An 11,613-nucleotide genomic window follows, 5' to 3' on the forward strand; every position below is an offset into this window, starting at 1 on the left:
TTCCAGACCCCCGGACTCGTATCCGGTTGTAGGTTCCAGTCCGCGCGCTCTCGAGCCCGCCGAGCCTGGCTGGGCTCCGGTTATGGAGTTCACCACTGCAGATATCTTCCAGCACTCGCCCTTTGGCGACATGCTGAACTCATTAAAGTCTCTCTATTTGTCAGGAGGCTCTCGGCCGAACTATGTCCGGCTCAGGTGGGAAGCTAGCGACGAAGGAATTCGTTGCCCACCCACCACCCACTTCATAGCCACGATCGATGATTTGACCGACGTGCTTGACTTCGACTCCGGAGACATCGACGGTCTGGATGACGATGTAGGAGAAGAACAAGAACCACCACCCACGGGGCGGTGGGCAGCCACCTCTTCATATGACATATATGTGGTGGACACTCCGAAAGAAACCAATGGCGATGAGGCAATGGAGGATAACCCCTCCAAGAATAAAGCAAAGCATGGGCGTCGCCAGCGCCGCTCCAAGCCCCGCCACGGCAATACCGGCACCGGAGACGAAAACAATCCGGACGGTGCCGAAGATGAATACAACCCCAATCAGCCTGCCTTCGAGCAGGCCGAGCAGGAAGATGGGCAGGACAGCCCAGATGAACAGGCGATGGACGGGTATCCGGAGGAGGACAACTACACGCCCCCTCCGAAGACGAGATTAGCCTCAGCGACGACGAGTTTGGCATGCCTGAGGACCCCGTGGAGCAGGAGCGCTTCAAGCGCCGGCTTATTGCCACTGCGAGGAGCCTGAAGAAGAAGCAGCAGCAGCTTCAAGCTGATCAAGACCTGCTCACAGACAGATGGACAGAAGTCCTGGCAGCCGAGGAATATGGACTCGAGCGCCACACGGCTTACCGGCCGCCTCGAGGTCGGGATAAAACTTCATATCAGCCCGAATACCAGCCCGCACCCCCGCACCAGTTTACTATGGCCCGGGGCAATACTCAGGACCTGTGCGATAGATTGGATAACACCGCAGGACAACCAAGATCGATCTACGGATCACGGGGGCGCGATGCAGCACATGACGATGACCGTCATACCGGATACACTAATAGTAAATCCGGCTGGGCCGAACACAACCAGCCAGACTTAGCCGGACTGCGTCGCGACATAGCCCAGCACAGAGGCACCGCACACCCCCTCTGCTTCACCGATGAAGTGATGGATCATGAATTCCCAGAAGGGTTCAAACCCGTAAACATCAAATTATACGATGACACAACAGACCCCGCAGTATGGATTAAAGATTTCCTTCTCCACATCCACATGGCCCGCGGAGACAATCTACACGCCATCAAGTATCTTCCCCTTAAGCTCAAAGGAACCGCCCGACACTGGCTAAACAGCCTGCCCGCAAATTTCATTGGCAGTTGGGAAAACCTGGAAGACGCATTCCTTGACAACTTCCAAGGCACATATGTGCGACCTCTGGACACTGATGACTTGAGCCACATTACTCAACAGCCCGGAGAATCAGCCAGGAAATTCTGGACTCGGTTCCTAACTAAAAAGAACCAAATAGTTGACTGTCCAGATGCCGAAGCCCTGGCGGCCTTCAAGCATAATATCCGCGATGAGTGGCTCGCCCGACACCTCAGCCAGGAGAAACCCAAGTCCATGGCAGCTCTCACGACACTAATGACCCGCTTTTGCACGGGCGAGGATAGCTGGTTGGCTCGCAGCAGCACTACGCCACATTCTGGCACTTCAGACGTCCGTGAAAATAATGGCAAGCTACGGCGCATTAGACACAAGCGACAGAACAACGGCGACAACACCGAAGACACGGCAGTCAACGCCGGATTCAGCAAATCCAAATCCGGTCAGCGGAAGAAACCGTTCAAACGAAACAATCAGGGACCGTCTAGTCTGGACCGCATACTGGAGCGCCCATGCCAAATTCATGGCACCCCAGACAAGCCAGCCAACCACACTAATAGAGACTGCTGGGTGTTCAAACAGGCCGACAAAACAAACGCTGAAAACAAGGACAAGGGGTTGCACAACAACGATGACAAAGAGCCCCGGTGTCCGAACACAGGGGGACAGAAGAAATTCCCCCCCCCCCAGGTGAAAACGGTCAACATGATCTATGCTACTCACATTCCCAGGTGGGAACTGAAGCGAGCACTACGGGACGTCTATGCGATGGAGCTAGTCGCCCCAAAATTCAACCCATGGCCAGCTTGTCCGATCACCTTCGATCGTAGGGATCATCCTACTAGCATCCGTCATGGCGGTTCGGCCGCACTGGTTCTAGACCCAATCATAGACGGATTTCACCTCACACGGCTCCTTATGTACGGAGGCAGCAGCCTGAACCTGCTTTCTCAGGACATAGTGCGCAAAATGGGCATCGACCCTTCAAGGATCAAGCCCACCAAAACCACCTTTAAAGGTGTAATTCCTAGAGTAGAGGCCCGTTGTACGGGCTCTATAACATTGGAAGTGGTGTTCGGATCTCCGGATAACTTCCGAAGCGAAGAGTTAATCTTCGATATCGTCCCTTTCCGTAGTGGTTACCACACACTGCTCGGATGAACCGCATTCGCTAGATTCAATGCGGTACCACACTATGCATTCCTTAAGCTCAAGATGTCAGGCCCGTGCGGGTTAATAACAGTCAACGGAAACATGGACTGCTCTCTCCGTACAGAAGAGCATACTGCAGCCATCGCGGTAGAAGTACAATGCGGCCTCCTCCGGCAAACCACCGATCCTGCGACGACAACCTCAAGCACCGTCAAGCGAGTTCGGAGCACCCCGCAACAGGATCACCAGGCACGCTAAGAGCGCGACTAGCAGTCCGGCCTCCGCTCAAATCCCATCAAAGTAGCATTCGTGCCACGCGTACACAATTACGCACTCAAAATACCATGGGCACAGGCGGAGGCGCAGTAGTGGCTCAGTCAACAGTGCGGTATCACCGCCACATACCTTCATAACCTTTCCTTTTACCTTTCAGGACATTGCTTTAGTGCAGCCTCTTCAGAAGAGCCGAATTGTCGGACTTACGTAGGAGAGAAAACCAAGGAGGCAACAGACTTTGCACACAGAAGGAAATACCCAGGTGGAATCTATTTACGATCGTTATACCTATTTTATCTATCTGTACGTAGCTTGCCCCTGGATAGGATATGTCAAATAATCCTATTTATCTCCGCTTAATGCATTCATTGTAAACATATGCTTAAACATATTATTCATCAATGGGAGATCATATATAGCGTCAGCTTATTATTATTATTTGAGCATTTTTTCTTATAAATGTTTATTTAATATTGCCAGGGGCTTCTTATGGCGCCTCATAATACGGCAAAACAAGTCCAAACACTTTCAACAGTGCGGCACCCCGAACTTATAGCACTATATGCTTCAGCTCCGAATCATGTCTTGGGTCTACAGTTGGGTTAGCCTGACTCCCTTGTTTTGGTGCCTTACGTTCCGTTATATCGGCTAAGGTAGCGCAGGGAGAACTACTACGATTGTGTCCCGGTTCTTCCGAATGAGCACCTCAGTAGAGAAAGCCGAAAACTGACTGGCATGATGTGGCGAGAGCTGGTCGCTGTTCGAGAGGTCTTAAAATCCTTAAAGATTTTTCTGCTTTAGGCGATAAATCGGCTTCGTCCGATCTAGGCATATATAGCGCCCCAATTCGGCCTTCCGGATTCTAGGGGCTTCGCTAAAATTTAAAATTGTCGACTTCTATGGCTAAGTGAAGGTTATAAAGCCGCATAGTCTGATTGCCTTGTTCGCTGTGCCAGACACCTCCTTAAGGGACCAAACATTTGGATAAAGAGTGTCCGGGTTTTCCACGAACACCCTAGTATTAGTTACGTGGGGGCGGAAGCCGACAACTGGCCTACTTTCAGAATTTTATAAATAGCCGCACAGAAGGTAATATTTTAAATAACAAAAGTGCTACATAGCACAAGTAACTTCGTCCTTAAATTACAAACATGACATAAGTGAATTCATTCTAAAATTATGTCCTTGGTACATTCATCGGCCACGAGGCAAGCGCCCTTCATAACGCCATCGTAATACTTCTCCGGATAGCGATGCGCCTTGCCCTCCGGCGGCCCGTCCTTCACTAGCTTCTCCGCATCCAGCTTGCCCCAATGCACCTTCGCGCGGGCAAAGGCCCAGCGGGCACCCTCAATGCAAACTGATCGCTTGATGACTTCGAGCCGCGGACAGGCATTCACCATCCGCTTGATCAGGCCGAAGTAGCTAGCCGGCAGGGGTTCACCAGGCCACATACGGACTATGAAATCTTTCATAGCCGCATCGGCCGCCCTGTGGAGTTCGACCAACTGCTTCAGTTGGTCACTCAGAGGCATTGGATGTTCGGCCCCAGCATACTGGGACCAGAACAGGTTCTCCATTGAGCTCCCCTCCTGGGCACAGTAGAACTCCGCGGCATCTAATACGCTGCGTGGCAGATCTGCGAATGCCCCTGGAGAGCTCTGAACTCGGGTAAGTAAAAGAAACGCCTCCTCCACATGTTTGCTTTGCATAAAGAATTTCTTACCCGCCACTATCTTTTTGGCCTCCTGGATTTCCTGCTGTGCCTTCTCGGCTTCGGCCTTGGCATCTTTTATACTTGCAAGGGCCTTCGCAAGCTCGGCCTCTTTCGCCTTAAGCTCATGCTCCACGGACTCGAACTTTTTGTCGAGCTCCTGGAGCTCTTGTTGTACCTCACCCACTCTAGCATCTTGCTTTTCGCGCTCCTTGCGTTCCAAGGCCGCCTTGTGTTCGGCCTCGGACAGCGCTTTCTTTAGAGATGACACTTCGGTGGTGGCCCCTATTACAAAATCACGATGATTCGTTGTTAGAATAACCAATTTTATCTATCCTTCATTATATGAGAGAGGGGAATCACTCACCTTTGTTCTCTTTGAGCTGCCTCCTTGTGAAGTCGAGCTCTCCCTGCGCCTGCTCCAAGTCCTGTTTTAGTCCAGCGATCTCGGCCGTACGGACAGTAGCGGCAAGCAGCACAACCTATTTATTCACATTCAAACTTATTGTTAGACTCCTGGGATTATAACTGACCCTCCATTTGGTCTTTCTTTCCGAACACCAAACAGAGTATCAGGGGCTACTACCTATCAGGTGGTAATTTCACACATTTTTATTACTTACCTCAAAGCCTGTTAGGAGGCTGGTGCAAGCTTCGGTTAGTCCGCTCTTGGCGGACAAAACCTTCTAAATCACCGCACTCATAAGAGTACGGTGCTCTTCATCCATGGAAGCGCCTCGAAGCGCTTCCAGCAGATAATCCGATGCCTCAAGCGTGGCGGAAGTCTTCGGCACAGACGGCTTGCCCTCCTTAACGAGGGGCTGCCCGCCTGAGTCCGGAACCGTGGGAGGTTCCGGAACAGTGTTCGGCTGAGAGTCCGGCTTACTGCGGCTCTCATCAACATGATCCACGGGGATCTTGAACCCCGTGTGTCCGACGTCTGGAGTGCCGCCTTGGGGCACCTCCAGAGCCACCTCCCCCCGCTCCGGAAGCCTTTGGGACAACACCTCCGTGTCATTCGTAGGCTAAGGAGTAGTGGCCGTCGGGAGCGAGTTCATCGCCGAATCGCTCAAGGACCCGTCCGAAGACGACACCTCGGGATGGACCCTGGCCGGACTACATACAAGTTCGGCGTTATAACAAAACTATGAAGCAATATTATGATAGAGTGCGGATACTTACGATCGCACTATGGGCTTCTTCCTGGGCAGCCACCCCTCCTCGCTATCGGTGGCGGTGCCGGAGTAGTCCGGAAGGGACGCCTTTCCCTTCTTGAACGTCCCAACCTCCCCCTCCGGGGCGGCCTTCCTCTTTCTCTCAACCCCCCCCCCCCCCGATACGGGGAGGTGGAGTTTCTTCTTTGTTTTCCCCCGCCCCCACGTGAGGAATCTGCCTCGTCGTCATCGGACGACGAGGGTATGACGGCCTTGCGCCGGGGGCCTCTCCTGGCCCCCTGGTCCGCCCTCTCAGGCCCTCGTCCTCTCCGGATGGGGTGGCCTCCTCCTCTTCTTCTTCTTCTTCCCCATCGGGGGAGGAGTGTGCCTCGCCATCTTCGAACGAGGCCTCCGGTATGACTTTACGCCGAAGACCCTTCCTGGTCCCCGGGGCCTTCTTCTCGGCCTTTTTCTCTGATGCCTTGTAGGGCGCCGGAACTAGCATCTCCGTCAGGAGAGCATTGGCTAGACCTTCGGGCAGTGGAGCCGGACAGTCGATCCGTTCCGCTGTCTCCACATAATCATGATCAAATATGCACAATTACTTAAAGACTCCCCCACGAATACATTAAACTGAATCCGGTGGTAGTCAGAAAACTCACCGGACGAGGGGGCCGTGCGGCGTGAAGTCCACGGTCCTCGGATATGGGAGGAGGCACTTCGGAGGACTTGAACAGTGCCTTCCACGCATCTTTGTGCTTCATGCCATAGAGCTTTCTAAGCGTCTGGTGTTCAGACGGAACGAACTCCCACAGATTAAACACCCGCCTTTGGCATGGAAGAATCCGGCGAACGAGCATGACCTAGATCACGTTGACAAGCTTGATGTTCTTGTCCTTCATATTCTTGAGACAGTTTTTGAGTCCGGTCAGCTCCGCAGGTTCGCCCCAGGCCAGACCCTTCTTTTCCCAGGAAGTGAGCCGCGTGGGGGTTCCGGATCGGAATTCGGGGGCCACCGCCTAGTTGGCATCACGGGGCTCGGTGATGTAGAACCACCCCAATTGCCACCCTTTTACGGTCTCCGCGAAGGAGCCGCCAAGCTAGGTGACGTTAGGCATCTTGCCCACCATGGCCCCTCCGCATTCCGCTTGTTGGCCACTCATGATCTTCGGCTTCATGCAGAAGATTTGCGTCCACAAGCCAAAGTGAGGCTGGATGCGGAGGAAGGCCTCGCATATGATGATGAACACCGAGATGTTGAGAACGAAATTCGGGGTGGAGTGGAAACCCCAGTCCACGGACGAAGGGGTGGAGTGGAAACCCAGTCCACGGACGAAGTGGGCGAGAAACACGACCCTCTCGTGGGGTCCCGGAGTTGGAGTGACCTGCCCGTCGTCTGGTAGCCGGTGCGCTATGTCTGCGGCCAAGTATCCGGCCTCCCGAAGACTCGCGATGTCCTTCTCCTTCACGATGGAAGCTACCCACTTGCCTCCTGCTCCGGACATGTTTAGCTGTGCGGAGAAGACTTGGGCTAGGGCGCTAGAGCTCGAGGGGGCAAGAGTGGGCAAAGGAGGAAGGAGGCGTGGGTGAAAATGAGGGTCCTTTATCCCTTTATAGAGGTGACGAAAGTGGTGCGCCTCTCCACTTGCCCATTGAGAATCGCTTACTTCCCAAGCGCCACGATTGATGGCACAGTGGGATTACCCATACCCGTATTGATGAGAATCTCGTGATAAGGGGACACGGTCTTTGCTTTGACAAGACGTATCAAGGAAACCGCCTCTCAATACACGCTGTGGCTGGTTGTGGGAAAACGGTTCGAATAATGACCCGACCGTAATGACATATCACGTCGTCTAAAAAGTTGTCAGCTGAAGTATCATTCTCTCTACGGTGGTATGTAAAGATCATTTTTGCAGATCCGGACATGGTCCATGTGTTCGATAATAACCTTGGAGTATTTGGAAGGAGGAACCCGCCTTGCAATGCCGAAGACAAGACTGTATGCCAGACTCACCGTCATTGAAGCCTGGTTCAGGGGCTACTGAGAGAGTCCTGGATTAGGGGGTATCCGGACTGCCAGACTATATACATCGTCCGGATTATTGAAGCCTGAAGATACAAGACTAAAGACTCCGTCCCGTGTCCAGATGGGACTCTCCTTTGTGTGGGAGTCAAGCTTGGCGATCCGGGTATTATATTTCCTTCCTTGTAACCGACTCCATGTAAACCCTAGCCCTCTCCGGTGTCTATATAAACCGGAGAGGTTGGTCCTTAGAAGGCCGATCACAATTACAATCATACCATCATAGGCTAGCTTCTAGGGTTTAGCCTCTACGATCTCGTGGTAGATCTACTCTTGTACTACTCATATCTTCAATATTAATCAAGCAGGAAGTAGGGTTTTACCTCCATCGAGAGGGCCCGAACCTGGGTAAACATTGGTCCCTTGCTTCCTATTACCATCAGCCTAAGACGCACAGATCGGGACCCCTACCCGAGATCTGCCGGTTTTGACACCGACACACGTGCCACCGAAACCGAGGTTGACTCCTTCCTCTTCAAACTCCATTCAAATTCACTCGAGAGTCGGGTTCTACCTCAAATGGATTCGTTGTGCCTTCTTAGGTACAAGGACTTGACCACGAAGAATCTAGGAGGGGGACTCGTGCAAACATCGAGGAAGGAGAAGGAGGGAAGCATCAAGATTTATGAGGAGACGGAGTACCCGGACACGAAGCCACGGAAGGGCCAAGTCCCCTGGATACCACGGGTGCCTGGACCCCGCCCGGGCGTCGCCCCTGCGTACCCCGGGTGCCCAGCCGCCGCTTGGGCCGCACCTCGAGTGCCCGGCCTTCCGCCTGGTCTGGCCCAGCCACCACCGGGTGCCCGGCCTTGATCCCCAGGTGCCCGGCCCCCCTGCGCCCAGCCGCACGGCGCCACCCCGGGTGCCCGGGATTGGGACCCCTGGGTGCGCGGGCCCCCTTCACTCGGCCACTGTCCGGTCCGGGTGCCCGGTCGAACCTGAGTGTTGCTCCCTGACCGGTCCGGGTGCCCGGTCCCCTGCACCCCGAGTGCCCAGACGACTCCGAATATGCCTGCGTGCATTTTGGGCATTTGACCCTTGTATCGCCCTCTCCCCTCTATTTCGTCCCTAGACTATATATACCCCTTCACTAGCTCATTTAGAGGGATAGCAAAGTATTGGATAGTCAAAGAGAGAGCTTTGTTCATCTTCCTCCCATGGAGATCATGACCTCCTAAGGGAGAAGATCCTCTTGTGGATATCAAGACCCCATCTAGGGAAGGATCCCCATCATAGGATCATCAAGACCTCTCTCCTCATAGGATTGGGATGAACTAGTACCTTGTATCTTTCCTTTGTTGTTCTTGGATCATTGTGACCTCTTGTGTGTTCTTGGATCTAGCATATGTGTGATTGGATCTAGTCAATTTGAGTCTTTCCCCTCTCTTGTGTTCTTCGTGTTCTTCGTGTTCTTGGGGATTTCCCCTCCAATTCATGAAAGATCTCCACATAGGGTTCCACCCTACAAAAAATTTGTTGATATCTACAAGACTCATAGGCCATGGCCCATCAATGCACTGGATGAGTGGACCTACTTAGTGAAATTCCCAACAGAGATTGATGTTGCTCATGTTGTAGGTTACCCATGCTTTGGTCTGAAAAAAGAAAATGTCATTGTCAATGTGGAGATTTGGAAAGGCAATGTGGAGGCAGAGGATGATATTCAAGATGTCTGGCTTAAAATTAGGAGGATGAACCCCAAATGGTGTGAGTGGGCTATGCTTAACCAGATCACTTCCACCCTAGGGGTGCTTCTAGATGTTGACTGGCAGCACAACTTCAAATCCTTCTATGAAACTGTCGGGGTGAAGATCTCCTACAAAGACCCCACAAAAATCCCCACAGAAAGACTCTTTGGGATCCAGGGCAAGATATACAGGTTGTTGATTGAGCTTGAGCCAGCTTTGCCTGTAGCTGGAATAGTGACAGCTACCAACCCTTCTCTGGATACTAACACTTCTCTAGAAACTAGGTCAAAATACAGTGCCTCTACTGATGGAAGATCTAAGTGGGGCTTTAGAACAGGTTCTGATACTGGCTCTCTCACTAGTCATGGTACATCTAGTCACAGAACTGAGGTCCCAGGGCACCAACACTCCCAAGGGGGAAAACCCCTACTTCTATGCACAAAAATCAACTCCCTGAGCCTCAATATCTACCTAGAATGCAGATGTTAGAGCAACTGCTCAACACTGAGCATGGGGACTCCATTGGTTTCAACCATTTGAGAGAAATGGAGCTGGATGAAGACGAGGACGTGATCTCTGATGAAGAAACTGAAGAGCAGGACAATGTGTCTGATTCTGAACAGCTGAATCTGGAGATGCAATATGACTCAAACTTCCCCTCTCTGAGAGCTGCATGGAAGCAAGAAATTGGGACCAGTTCAAGCGTCTAAAATGAGCTCAAGTATTGCTGGGGACAAAAGGACTATCTTGAAAAAATCCCAACAACTTAAGGAGGTCCAGAACCTAGAGATCCATGATAACCCCACAAGTGTAGGGGATAATTGTAGCCTCTTTTGATAAGTAAGAGTATCGAACCCAACGAGGTGCTAAAGGTAGAACAAATATTCTCTCAAGTCCTATCTACCACTGATACGACTCTACGCATGCTTAGTGTTCGCTTTACCTAGAACAAGTATGAAACTAGAAGTACTTTGTAGGTGTTGTTGGATAGGTTTGCAAGATAATAAAGAGCACGTAAATATAAAGTAGGGGTTGTTTAGATGAAGAAGCAATAAAGTAAATATAGCGAGTGTGGAAAAGTGGTGGTAGGAGTTGTGAAATTGTCCCTAAGCAATTGACTACGTTACTAGACCGATAATCACTATTGCATAAGCTAACATACTTTCTCTACTTGGATCATATGCACTTATGATTACAACTCTAACAAGCATCCGCAACTACTAAAGATTCATTAAGGTAAAACCCAACCATAGCATTAAAGCATCAAGTCCCCTTTATCCCATACGCAACAACCTACTTACTCGGGTCTGTGCTTTTGTCACTCATGCCACCCACCATAAGCAAATCATAAACATATTGCAAACCCTACAGCGGAAATCCCTCACGCTTGCGCGACACGGAGGGCACAATAAGACAGCACCAGTAATAAAACATGCAACTCAAACTAATCATAGCAATTCATCAATCACCAATAGGACAATGAAAATCTACTCAGACATCATAGGATGGATACACATCATTGGGTAATAATATGAAGCATAAAGCACCATGTTCAAGTAGAGGGTACAAAGGGATGCGGGAGAGTGGACCGCTGAATATAGAAGGGGGAAGGTGATGGAGATGTTGGTGAAGATGACGGCGGTGTTGGTGAAGATCGCGGTGATGATGATGGCCCCCGGAAGCGCTCTGGCGCCACCGGAAGCAAGGGGGAGAGAGGCCTCCTTCTTATTATTCTTCCTTGACCTCCTCCCTAGATGGGACAAGGGTTTCCCCTCTGGTCCTTGGATCCCATGGCTTGGGAGGGGCGAGAGCCCCTCCGAGATTGGATCTATCTCTCTGTTTCTGCGTTCTCTGATTCTGCCCCTTCACCATTTCCTTTATATCTGGAGATCCATAACTCCGATTGCGGTGAATCTTTCGCCCAGATTTTTCTCGTAAAATTAGCTTTCTTGCGGCAAAAGAAGGGAATCGACTGCCTTACCGGTGGCCCACAAGAGTGCCAGGCGTGCCCAGGGGGGTGGGCGCGCCCCCTGTCTCGTGGCCACCTCGGATACCGTTTCGCGTTGATTCTTCCTCCGGAAAATCCCAAATTTTCCAAAATAATTCTCTGTACGTTTTATCCCGTTTGGATTCTGTTTGATATGGGTTTCTCGC

Source organism: Triticum aestivum, chromosome 2B (genome assembly GCF_018294505.1).
Source record: "Triticum aestivum cultivar Chinese Spring chromosome 2B, IWGSC CS RefSeq v2.1, whole genome shotgun sequence".
Taxonomy (NCBI): Eukaryota; Viridiplantae; Streptophyta; class Magnoliopsida; order Poales; family Poaceae; genus Triticum; species Triticum aestivum.